Source organism: Malus sylvestris, chromosome 2 (assembly GCF_916048215.2).
Source record: "Malus sylvestris chromosome 2, drMalSylv7.2, whole genome shotgun sequence".
NCBI lineage: Eukaryota > Viridiplantae > Streptophyta > Magnoliopsida > Rosales > Rosaceae > Malus > Malus sylvestris.
This window is the reverse complement of record NC_062261.1, coordinates 18,681,957-18,694,680: the sequence shown is the minus strand read 5'-3', so window position 1 is coordinate 18,694,680 and position 12,724 is coordinate 18,681,957.

The window sequence follows — 12,724 nt, the reverse complement described above, 5'->3', positions numbered from 1 at the left end:
TTTTGGGTTTTCAGTTTGTTAATCTGTGACTCTGTGTTTAGATTTTTCGTTCGTGTATGATTAAATGGGTATTAACTCCGCCTATGTCTTACATGGCCGGTCCCAAGCCCGGATAAAGGAGGAGGGGGAGGGCGTCAGGTAGTCGACAGCCGGCACTCCATGATCACGTCGAATCCTTATGAAAATGAATCCAGAACAAAATCGCGCTAAAGCTAGGGCGTCACCCGTAAGTGGCGCGCTGTGTGGCCTGAGCACAGTGATAAGTGAGCAAGGGTCGCTGTATCTCCATCGGCACCCGGATGCAGTGTTAAATGAGCAAGGGGGCCATAGAAACTTCTTTTCGAACGACTCCACTCAAAGTTGTTTGGGAGCATATGCTCCTATCAACTTTACCCGGGACACACAAAAGAAGTACTTTGATCCTATTAGACGGGGGAGGGTGAAGAAGCTAGGACAGAAGGGTAGAGTTCAAGAGAGCAAAATGCGTTTAGGAACGTGGAATATAGGAACCTTAACGGGAAAATCTATGGAAGTAGTGGAAGTTATGGTGAGGAGAAGGATAAATATTATGTGCCTACAAGAAACTAAGTGGGTTGGTAGTAAGGCAAAGGATCTAGAAAACTCAGGGTTTAAACTTTGGTATTCGGGCACAAATAGAACGAGAAACGGTGTTGGCATCATCGTGGACAAGACCTTGGTACAAGATGTTGTAGATGTCAAGAGGGTAGGAGATAGAATCATGGCAATCAAGATTGTAATAGGACAAGAACTTATCAATGTGATTAGTGCGTACGCACCTCAAGTAGGGTTGGATACGAGTTCGAAGGAGAAATTTTGGGAAGATCTTGGAGACTTGGTGCAAGGAATTGCTCAGACGGAGAAGTTATTTATAGGAGGAGATTTAAATGGACACGTGGGCAGGGAGACAGGCAACTATGGAGGTTTTCATGGTGGCCATGGTTTTGGGGAGAGAAACGAGGATGGGGAAGCTATCTTGAATTTTGCAATGGCATATGATCTCTTCTTAGCCAACACCTTCTTTAAGAAGAGAGAAGAACATGTGATCACCTACAAGAGTGGGTCGTCAAAAACACAAATAGATTTTCTTCTAATGAGGAAAGGGGATCGTATAACTTGTAAGGATTGCAAAGTTATACCAGGAGAGAGCGTGGCTAATCAACATCGCTTGTTGGTGATGGATGTACATATCAAAAGAGTAAGACAAAAGAACAAGACTTGGAAGTGCCCAAGGACTAGATGGTGGAATCTAAAAGAAGAAAAACAAGCCATTTTCAAAGAGAAGGTAATCACCCAATGTGTGTGGGATAGAGAGGGGGAAGCTAGCCAAATGTGGGATTCCATGGCTAGTTGTATCCGAAAAGTAGCAAAAGAGGTATTAGGAGAGTCCAAGGGCTTTGCCCCACACCAAAAGGAATCTTGGTGGTGGAATGAGGAGGTACAAACAAAGGTGAAGGCTAAGAAGGAATGTTGTAAAGCCTTATACAAGGAGAGGACTGATGAAAATGGTGAAAGGTATAGAAAAGCGAAGCAAGAGGCGAAGAAAGCTGTCAGAGAAGCTAAGTTAGCGGCTTACGACGATATGTATAAACGACTAGATACCAAAGAAGGAGAGTTGGATATCTATAAACTATCTAGAGCAAGGGAAAAGAAGACAAGGGACCTAAACCAAGTGAGGTGCATCAAGGATGAGGATGGAAAGGTTCTTGCTACAGAGAACGCGGTTAAAGACAGATGGAGAGGTTATTTTCATAATCTTTTCAATGAAGGACATGAAATGAGTGCTTCTTTAGGGGAGTTGAGTAACTCAGAAGAGTGTAGAAACTACTCTTTTTATCGTCGAATCCGGAAGGAAGAAGTGGTTGTAGCTTTGAAGAAGATGAAGCATAAAAAAGCAATAGGCCCAGACGATATACCAATCGAAGTGTGGAAACTTTTGGGAGAGACAGGTATAACATGGCTCACTGACCTTTTCAATAGGATTTTGAAAACGAAGAAGATGCCAAATGAGTGGCGAATGAGCACTTTGGTGCCTATCTACAAGAATAAGGGCGACGTACAAAATTGCATGAACTATAGGGGTATTAAGCTAATGAGTCATACAATGAAGCTCTGGGAGAGAGTCATTGAGCATAGGTTGAGGCAAGAGACACGGGTTTCGGACAACCAATTCGGGTTCATGCCAGGGCGCTCAACCATGGAGGCAATCTATCTCTTACGAAGATTGATGGAAAGATATAGAGATGGGAAAAAGGATTTACACATGGTCTTTATAGATTTGGAAAAAGCGTATGATAGGGTCCCAAGAGACATTCTTTGGAGGATTTTAGAGAAGAAAGGAGTACGAGTAGCATATATCCAAGCTATAAAGGATATGTATGAAGGAGCAAAGACTGCCGTAAGAACTCATGAAGGACAAACCGAAAGCTTTCCCATAACTGTAGGATTACATCAAGGCTCATCCTTAAGTCCTTACCTTTTTGCGTTGGTAATGGATGAGTTAACACGACATATTCAAGATGATATTCCTTGGTGTATGCTTTTCGCAGACGATATAGTGTTGATAGATGAAACTCAGGAAGGGGTAAATGCAAAGCTTAACCTTTGGAGAGAAGTGTTGGAATCTAAAGGTCTTCGCCTAAGCCGATCAAAGACAGAATATATGGAGTGCAAGTTCAGTGCAAATGGAGGTCAAAACGAGTTAGGGGTGAGGATCGGAGATCAAGAAATACCAAAGAGCGACCGTTTTCGTTACCTAGGATCTATCTTGCAAAAGAACGGAGAATTAGATGGAGATCTCAACCATAGAATACAAGCTGGATGGATGAAGTGGAAGAGTGCATCCGGCGTGTTGTGTGACCGCCGTATGCCACTGAAGCTCAAGGGAAAATTTTATAGGACGGCAATAAGGCCGGCGATGCTGTATGGCACAGAATGTTGGGCGGTGAAACATCAACACGTACACAAAATGGGTGTAGCGGAGATGAGGATGCTTCGTTGGATGTGTGGGCACACGAGAAAGGATAAGATTAGGAATGAGGATATCCGGGGTAAAGTAGGAGTAGCCGAAATTGAAGGAAAGATGAGAGAAAATCGGTTACGGTGGTTTGGACATGTGCAAAGAAGGCCTACTGACGTTCCGATTAGAAGATGCGACTATGGGACAGAGGTTCAGGGCCGAAGGGGTAGAGGAAGACCTAGGAAAACTTTGGAAGAGACTCTAAGAAAAGACTTAGAGTACTTAGATCTAACGAAGGACATGACACAGGATCGAGCACAATGGCGTTCTAAGATTCATATAGCCGATCCCACTCAGTGACTTGGATTTTCCAAGTCTCCAACTGAGAAGTTTTCCTCACTCGGGAAATTAAGGGAACACTACCCCAACCTACATGCTCCACTCAGAAAGCTTCAACATACAAGCTTTAACAAAAGAAAATTCAAAGAACTTAGCGAAGAAGGCTTTGGTGTATTTAACACAATACGTTGAAATGAAGGAAAGCTTATTTATTGATATCCCCGATAAGCTACAAATATGTACATATACATGAGTCAAAATAAGCACACAAGAGGGAGCCTTCACAAAGGTTGCTTAGGAGAAGTCTCAGCAGTCGGTAGAGCCCCAGAAAGAGAAGGCACCGGAGGGGGATCATTTGGAGCCTCAGTACTGGATAGAACCCTAGAAGGAGGAGGCATCAGAGGTTGATCATTTGGAGCGTCATTACGCGGTACAGCCCCAGAAGACGAAGGCAATAAATGCCTTTGGAACAAACCCACAAATCTCTGATGATCAAGTAAAACCTGACCATCAGTTTCCTTCATCTGGTCAAGCTTCCTCTTCATGTTTGTAGCATAGTCATGTGCGAGCCGGTGCAACTGTTTATTCTCATGCTTGAGCCCTCTAATCTCCTGTTTGAGACTCATCACTTCAGCCGCCAATGATTCAACTTGGCGGGTTCGAGCAAATAGGCGTTGGGCCATATTAGACACAGAACCTGCACACTGAACACTGAGAGCCAGCGAATCCTTAACAGCTAACTCATCAGACCGTTTGGAAAGTAGTCTGTTATCTTTGGGAGTGAGAAGGTTCCTGGCCACCACCGCAGCGGTCATATCATTCTTCATCACGGAATCCCCAACGGTAAGAGGACCAGTAGGGGAGACGAAGGATGGGCGCCATATGTTGTCTGGAGAAGGCGGGGCTGCCTCTTCAACAAGGTTCAAGTCAAAACGACGGTCGGAGGGGCCAGACATTTTCAAAGGTGTTGAAGAGAGAAGAGGTCGGACAAATCAAGATCTTAGAAGTGCAAGAATGAAGCTTCTACTGGTGGAGATTCAAGTGTGCTTTGGAACTTAATGCCAGCCCCTATAAAAATCTGCACTTGACGAAGCTTCAGAAATCGAAGAGGCGCCTGCTCAGAAATCGAAGAGGCGTTTGCTTTCTCAAAAGCTGGGCTGCTTAGAGATCACGAGGGTTGATCTCAGAAATCGAAGAGGCGTTTGCTTTCTCAAAAGTTGGGCTGCTCAAAGACCACGAAGGCCGATCTAAAAAATCGAAAAGGCGCTCGCTTTCTCAAAAGCTGGGCTCCCCAGAGACCACGAGGGCCGATCTCAGAAATCGAAGAGGCACCTACTTTTCCAGCCTTTTCCAGCCTTGTCAGCACCTGTCACACGCACACTCAGTTTTGCGGAAATTATGGGCATTCTGTCAAAGACTTCTGGGGAAGTAGAAAACACATGAATCTTACTGTTCAATCACCCACTTCCCACACGCAACAATAGCTCTTGGGTACCACAGATAACTTTGCCAAAGTTCTCTGCCAAAGTTGAGCACGTGAAGCTTGCAGCTCCCACTACATCGCTCTGACCAAGAAGGGTAAAAGAATAGCAAAGAAACAGCATTAACAAAGTTTAGACCCATAAATTTTGAAGGTCTAGCTACCATATTATTACCCACAAGGGTAAAGGAACAGTACCACTGCTGGATAATTGGAAAGTCCCTGTGTGTCAACCTCTGTGCTTCGTGTCAAGGTAGACTAGCAAACATGCCCAACCTTTACTCACATTCGAGAAAACACTCCCAATAAGATTGCTTGCTCCAAAATCGAAGAGGCACCGTCCTCCGAATCTCGAGAGCCAGACTCCCAACATGACTACTTTCTTAAAAATCGAAGAGAGGGTAAAGGAACAGTACCATTGCTGGATAATTGGAAAGTCCCTGTGTGTCAACCTCTGTGCTTCGTGGCAAGGTAGACTAGCAAACATGCCCAACCTTTACTCACATTCGAGAAAACACTCCCAACAAGATTGCTTGCTCCAAAATCGAAGAGGCACCGCCCTCCGAATCTCGAGAGCCAGACTCCCAACATGATTACTTTCTCAAAAATCGAAGAGACACTGCTCCCCGAATCTCGAGAGCCAGACCCCCAGCATGATTGCTTTCTCAAAAATCGATGAGGCATCGTTCTCCGAATCAATCGAAGAGGCGCTCGCTTTCTCAAAAGCTGGGCTGCTCAGAGACCACGAGGGCCGATCTCAGAAATCGAAGAGGCACCTACTTTTCTAGCCTTGTCAGCACCTGTCACACGCACACTCAGCTTTGCAGAAATTATGGGCATTCTGTCGAAGACTTCTGGTGAAGTAGAAAGCACATGAATCTTACTGTTCAATCACCCACTTCCCACACGCAACAATAGCTCATGGGTACCACAAATAACTTTGCCAAAGTTCTCTGCCAAAGTTGAGCACGTGAAGCTTGCAGCTCCCACTACATCGCTCTGACCAAGAAAGGTAAAAGAATAGCAAAGAAACAGCACTAACAAAAGTTTAGACACATAAATTTTGAAGGTCTAGCTACCATATTATTACCCACAACTGTAAAGGAACAGTACCACTGCTGGGTAATTGGAAAGTCCCTGTGTGTCAACCTCTGTGCTTCGTGGCAAGGTAGAATAGCAAACATGCCCAACCTTTACTCACATTCGAGAAAACACTCCCAATAAGATTGCTTGCTCCAAAATCGAAGAGGCACCGTCCTCCGAATCTCGAGAGCCAGACTCCCAACATGACTACTTTCTCAAAATCGAAGAGAGGGTAAAGGAACAGTACCATTGCTGGATAATTGGAAAGTCCCTGTGTGTCAACTTTTGTGCTTCGTGGCAAGGTAGACTAGCAAACATGCCCAACCTTTACTCACATTCGAGACAACACTCCCAACAAGATTGCTTGCTCCAAAATCGAAGAGGCACCGCCCTCCGAATCTCGAGAGCCAGACTCCCAACATGATTACTTCCTCAAAAATCGAAGAGACACTGCTATCCGAATCTCGAGAGTCATACCCCCAGCATGATTGCTTTCTCAAAAATCGAAGAGGCATCGTTCTCCGAATCTCGAGAGCCAGATACCACAGACCACTTTTTCAAAGTGCTCTGACAGAGTTAAAACATGTGAAACTGGCAGCTCCCACTACCGTGCTATGACCAAGCAGGGTAAAGGAATAGCATTACTACTTGTTGTTAGGGAGACTCCTATATATGTCGACCTCCATCCCCAACGGACAGGCAGACCTGCAAAAATGCTCAACCCTTCATCATATCTGAGAGGGCACTCCCAACGAAGCCTTTCGAAATATTCAGCTTTCTTTCCCCCCGATAATACCTCTGCAAACAAGCTATACTAGAGCAAGAATATCTCATATCATCAGGGTTAAAAGCAAGAGTATCCCATATCATGCTTTTTCCCTGTCTTTTCTTTTGGCCTTGTTTTTACCTGCAAGACAAGGAGAAAGAGAGCAATCAGTCAGCACTTGGAATCAAGCTCCCAGCCAGGAACTGACTGCCTGGAACCCCTTACCTGATTACTTACCTGGCATTGCTCTCGAGTACTCATCTTCAACATCTTATGTTTCCAGGGAAGATTCCGCATCTGCTTGAGGAACAGATAGGGCAAGTGCGAAGGATACAAGGAAGCATGTGGAGACAAGCGTAACAGCACACGTGCCGATACATTCATTACTCTGTCAAAAGCAAAAGTATCCCATATCAGCAGGGTGGAACGTACTCTAGATTTGATGGACTTGTTTTGACCCTCAAATTCTTCAGTCGGCCTTATACTCTGGAGGAAACCAGAAAACCCTCCAGCTCAGTTCAAGAATAAGCCTGTGGAAAGTTACTTCTTCAAAAGCAAAAGTATCTCATATCATCTCTTCTCATTTTTCTTCTCTTTATCCTTCATGCTGCTGCAAGATGGGGAGAAGGTGAACAATCAGTCGGAGCTCTGATTGCTTACCTTGTCTGTCACCTCTTTCAGCAGACCCCCTAGCTCGGCGACTTGGGGGACTCCTACTACATGGTTTGTATCGCGCTTGACCAAGCCTGAAACTACAAGTAAGCTTCAAGTGAAATTGATACATTACCTTGTGCATCTCCACCAGTTAAAGATACCACCCCTGGATGGAGGAAGAGTACTTCCAGAGAAGATGCCACATCTACCTATGAGACAGATAAGGCAAGTCAAGACGACACCACACTCCGATACTTAGAAGTTTCGTGACTACGAGATCATTCTCCCACAATATTTCCTAATGTCATTTGTACTAAATCATTCACTTGTACTCACTAAATGAGAGCTTGAACCTATGTACTTGTGTAAACCCTTCACAATTAATGAGAACTCTTCTATTCCGTGGACGTAGCCAATCTGGGTGAACCACGTACATCTTGTGTTTGCTTTCCTATCTCTATCCATTTATATACTTATCCACACTAATGACCGGAGCAATCTAGCGAAGATCACAAAAAGCGATCGTTTTCGCTACCTAGGATCTATCTTGCAAGAGAACGGAGAATTAGATGGAGATCTCAACCATAGAATACGAGCTGGATGGCAAGAGTGCATCCGGCGTGTTGTGTGACCGTCGTAGGCCACTGAAGCTCAAGGGAAAATTTTATAGGACGGCAATAAGGCTAGCGATGTTGTATGGCACAGAATGTTGGGTGGTGAAGCATCAACACGTACACAAAATGGGTGTAGCGGAGATGAGGATGCTTCGTGGGATGTGTGGGCACACGAGAAAGGATAAGATTGGGAATGAGGATATCCGAGGTAAAGTAGGAGTAGCCGAAATTGTAGGAAATATGAGAGAAAATCGGCTCCGGTGATTTTGAACATGTGCAAAGAAGGCCGACTGACGCTCCGGTTCGAAGATGTGACTACGGGACAGAGGTTCAGGGCCGAAGGGGTAGAGGAAGACCTAGGACAACTTTGGAAGAGACTCTAAGAAAAGACTTAGAGTACTTGGATCTAACGGAGGACATGACACAAAACCGAGCGCAATGGCGTTCTAGGATTCATATAGCCGACCCCACTTAGTGGGAAAAGGCTTTGTTGTTGTTGTTGTTGTTGTTTGTATGATTAAATGGGTATTGGGTTTTGGTTGTTGAAATTATGATTTTTTTCCTGCTTAAGCTTCTTGCTCATTTTTCTGGAAATGGGAAAAATTGAGGAAATTGATAAAATGGAAATGGGAAAGATTGGTTTTTTAATTTTTGGTTTTGTGTTTCTGCAGGTGAAGTTTCTTTGCGGGGTGGGAAAACAGAGGAGGGGGACAAGGACGATGGGGACACGGCGACGAGGGAGGCGAAAGAGGAGATTGGTTTGGATCCTAAGCTAGGTATAAATGTTTGATCTTTCATCACTATTTGTTTCAAATTTAAGTTTGATTGAGCTCAAATATGTGCATTTGAGTGGACACAGAACTTGGTTAGTTGAATTATATGTTTGCGAAATTGCAGATTGATGCGTTAGTTTCTTTGTATTGGAAGGTGAAGGTTGGGAACTTGAGTTGAGTTGAGGCTAGAAAGAAAGGCTCGGGACTTATCATTTACTTTTCGTTTGCATTCGAAATGAGTTTGAATGTAAGGTTTAGGGTATTAATTTAAAAACCAAAAACTGAGTAATCATACTGGTAGATTGGAGGTGTTCTTTAAGAAGTATCTAGCTGACATGGTCATTTAGTTTGTAATGTACTCATACGTTCTTCGTGTTGTTCTGTTAAGTACACGTCCTTAATATCTACTAACTTTAATCATGTGCATCTGAGTTTTCAAGATACATCCTCGGAATCCATAATTTGTTGACGGGCTGGAGGGAGAGGATTGTTGGAATTTTTGACTCGGGTGCGGGTGGGTGTGGCTGTGGGTGATGCATCGGTCAGAGGGTTGTTGGGGGGAGGAGAAGAGGGGGACAGAGGGACTGACAGATTGGAGAGAAATGGTAGCTACGGGTTTCAACTGAGTGGGAGAGAGATTTAGCTAGGTCCTCTGCCAGGACCTATGGGATTATGTCCACTTTTAGACAAAGGCCGGCAATGGTTGGCTTGGTGTTTGTGTGCACCGAGCGCAATGTCAAGAAAGAAAGGTGAGAGATATAGTGAGTGGTGGAGAGGGGATGGGACATGACGGTGTGGCGGGTTGGTGGGTTGCCAAAGTAGCTGGTTAGGTGCTAATAGCTGCTCGAATGGGCTATTAGTATAGGGATGGTTAGATTAGGATTTTTTTTGGCATTTTGTGATTGGGATCTAATTGCAGGTTTCGTGTTTCATGTCTCCATCTTTAGATGTTAATTATTTGATTAATACATGGTGTTGGGTGGTTTAAGAGCACACACGCTTATAATCTCTTTTAATACCTTATTAGAATGTGAACATCCAGCTGAAAAACAGTAACAATCATAAGTTGAATGTTGATTGTTTAAACTTATCTGCAAGTCTTTTTACTTTATAGATTTGTAGTTCATGCTCTTAACCTATGAAGCATGGATACGGATACGGATACGGCGATACGATACGACACGACACGGCGATACGGAAAATCTCTAAAAATTAAGATACGATACGCTATGGATACGGCAAATAAAAATCTATATAGCAACAAAAATATACATTTTAAAACATAATTCATCATTCAAATTCAAATTCAAGTACATTTGAGTTGTTAGAGAAGGAAAGTTCAAAATCTAATCCTCTTTATACAGTAGAAGAAGTGTGAGAATCGTATTCATGGTTTTAATTAGAGGGAAGCTCTTTGTATTTAGCAACTTTCAATTATAGATGTCTCCTATTAATTTTCTCCTCCTCATTACCTTTTTTTGAAAGTGTAAATGTATTTTAAAAGCAGGATACGTGTATCCTGAATGTAGGATACGCATATCCATTATGTCAAATTCGTGTCCATCAACCAGGATACGTGTCGGACGAGTATCCGAGAGTATCGGGCAAGTATCGTATCCGATCAAATATCGGATACGGGATACGGGACCAAACAGAAGTATCCGTGCATCATAGCTCTTAACAGTTGGCAATGTATTTGGCAGTTTTTAAACATGGAGTAAATCTCCGTGTTTGAAATCTCACACTTGACCTGATTGGAGCCTAAGGTTTACAACTATGTTATGTTTTCTTCGTTTGTGTTGTCTCATGCCTAAAAAAACCCAATATATGCAGCAGGGCTGTTAAAATTGAGCGGATTTTTTTTTCAGATTCCAATTTTAGTTGGTTTCTGTAAAGATTGTAATGGTTTCCTGTTTTTAAACTCTGAAAATTTTACTTGGTTTGTTTTTAATTTTTAGTTAGGTTCTCTAAAAAAATGTCTTTCAGTGTCCGTCCTCTATGTGTGTTGTTAGATTGGGCTGTTTCTGGATTCTTAAATTGTGGTCATTAATGTCGTTTTTAGCTTTGAATTAAGTTGGAACTACTAATTTAACTAGAGTGTTATATGCTTACGTTACAAACCAGTTTATCATTTTCATAGAAAATAACTTCAATGAGGAGCGAACTTGAAGCTGAGCTGACAGGTTTGCAGCTTCAGCATGAAGATGAGTGTGAGAAGATGCAGGATGAATTGGATCTTCAAAAGTCTAAAGTACATATCTACCATTAAGTAATTGATGCTTTTGTACCTTTTACTTACAGAATGATAATTATCGCAGGAGGAGAAGCAGAGGGCATTACTGCAAATGCAGTGGAGAGTTTTGGTAATAAGCCACAAGAGGACGAAGAAGTGAATTCAAAGAAGGTTGGCTTTATAATAGATAACTCTCTCTCTCTCTCTCTCTCTCTCACATCCACAAACACAGATTCAATTACTATAAGTTGTTTAGTTGCAGTTGATTGGATGTATTAGTTAATCTTAATTTTAGTCCACATAAATTACCATGGCTGTGGAAATTGAACTAAAAAGTACATTTCTTTTTTAAAATTGAATTTTTTTTAATGCTACCAGGAAATAGGTGGTTGCAAATTATTTACTCCACTAATGAAGAATTTGTTAAATGCTATCTGTCTCCATCTAAAATGTGCCCTTTTTTTTCTTAGATAAACAATCTTTTCACTATCTTGCATGCTTCGGCAACAAAGATTAATAAAACTGCACATCTATTATAGACAGAGAGATGTAGGGAGAAGTTGGAATTGGAGAGAGAGAGGGTGAGGGAGGGATGGGGTTGCTTTCCGAAGATTTGTTTCGAATTGTTTCTCCAATTCTTTCTATTTGTTTGGGATTGTTTCTTTTTTACTGAATTATTTTGGTCCATGCCACTAAAATCTGATTTATGCTATTAATTGCTGCTTAAATGTGACTTTTGGTATTAATTTTTTACCTTTCATGTTTATGCTGCGTTTGGATTCCATTCGAATCAAATAATGTCGTTAATCTTGATATGAATTCTCTCTGCAACAATAATTAGGGACTTTAGTTTAAATTATCACTAATTTGTTCTTGCTTTGGCCTTGAATCTTGGTTAATTTGGACTGCAGGTGGTTCTGATATGGAGGAGAAGCTGCAAGAGCTTATGATCTTGCTGCACTTAAGTACGACTGTTCTTTAACTCATATAAACTTTTCGGTACGGTTCAAACTGTTAAGAGTTTTATGATTTTGCAAAAACTTTTAGTAGCAGTAACTTGGTCTATTTGCAGTTGCATTATTACACTATACAAAGCTAGCAGCAGCTTAACCCCATTCACAAATACATATTTACTTCGTCCTTGGCGTCTACGCTTATTGCTGTCACTTCTCCTTTGTACTCTTCCTTCTTTTTGACGAAATTACAGTCTGCCCTCAGTCTCCGGCTTTCTTTTGCAGTTACACCCCTGTGCTCTCACAGAGGGAAGCTCATGGCTGACACTGTCGCTTAGGGTATATAATCTTTGGCATGCCATTGTCTTTATTTAATCATTCTTTGAATGAAATTCCGATAGACATCTACGTCGTAGTTTGACTTTGTTTTTCATTGCACAATCTGAGTTGCCCCAATATCTTTTGTATGCAATTTGGTGTAGACAAGTGGTTTTTGATGATTTGGTATCTACAATTAATTACCCGTACAAGCATGAGTTTCGATTGCGGTCTCGATTTTTCCTTCAATCTGCAATTGATTTTTCTATTTTTTGTTTGTTGCAACTGTCGATTATATGCGCATTATTTTGCTTTTTTGAAATTTTGATTGCAGTTTGCTTTCTGCTGGACGTTAAACGTTTTTGTTCAATGATTATATATAGCTTCAGATGAGGAGACTAAAGAATGAGTTTTGGATCCTAATTATGGCTGCTCTTTCCTTGGAATGGGAAGTGCTTTCGATTCTTCTTCGTTTTCTTTTCTTTTCTTATTCATGTTGTTAAGGTTGGTGCATTCAAGTCCCGCGGCATCGCG